The sequence below is a fragment of the Saprolegnia diclina genome (genome assembly GCF_000281045.1).
Source record: "Saprolegnia diclina VS20 unplaced genomic scaffold supercont1.31, whole genome shotgun sequence".
NCBI classification, from domain to species: Eukaryota; Oomycota; class Saprolegniomycetes; order Saprolegniales; family Saprolegniaceae; genus Saprolegnia; species Saprolegnia diclina.
The window spans coordinates 157,247-157,885 of NW_008246098.1; positions in this window are offsets into that span (position 1 = coordinate 157,247).

Genomic DNA, 639 nt, shown 5'->3' on the forward strand with positions numbered 1-639 from the left:
AAGCCGCGCCAGTGTGTGAAGTCGTGCCTCGATGGCGACGGCGTGTAATCTGCCTTGCATCTTGGAGAAGCTGTTGGTCGAGAGAGACGGGGGATCTTGCCGCGACTGCTGATTGTCGATCTTGCGCGACTTGGCCGCAGTCAATGAAGATGTCGAAAGTGGCTCAGCAACGCAGCCCCCAAATAGAGCGGTGCTTGAGGTGCTTGGACGTGACGAGTGCTGTTGTCGGGCGGGCGGGGCTGCGACTTGTCGTCTCTCGTGGGTGATTCTAGAGGTAAACATAGTGAGCACTCTTGTGTTGCGCGAGCGCTGCGAAAGAACGGCTTGATCCAGTTGCAAGGTCGCCGTGCCAGGGTCGCTGGGTACGGCGGCGCGAATGCACACGTAGGATCTTCGGTCCGCACCAACTGGGCATCGGGCGCAATCTCCGCAAGGCGCACGCGTGCTTCGATGCTGTTGGGGCACAATGTTGGCTGAACGTTCAGCGCTGTTGGTGCGCTGGTGTCGAGGCAAGAGACGTCGGGTCGTCGCTGCCGTCGCCGCATTGGAGTATCGGTGCCGTCGTCGGGTGGCTGCTGGCATCGCCGTATCGAAAGGCGTCGGTGTCTGAGCGAGAGACGACCGGGACGCTGCTGCCGT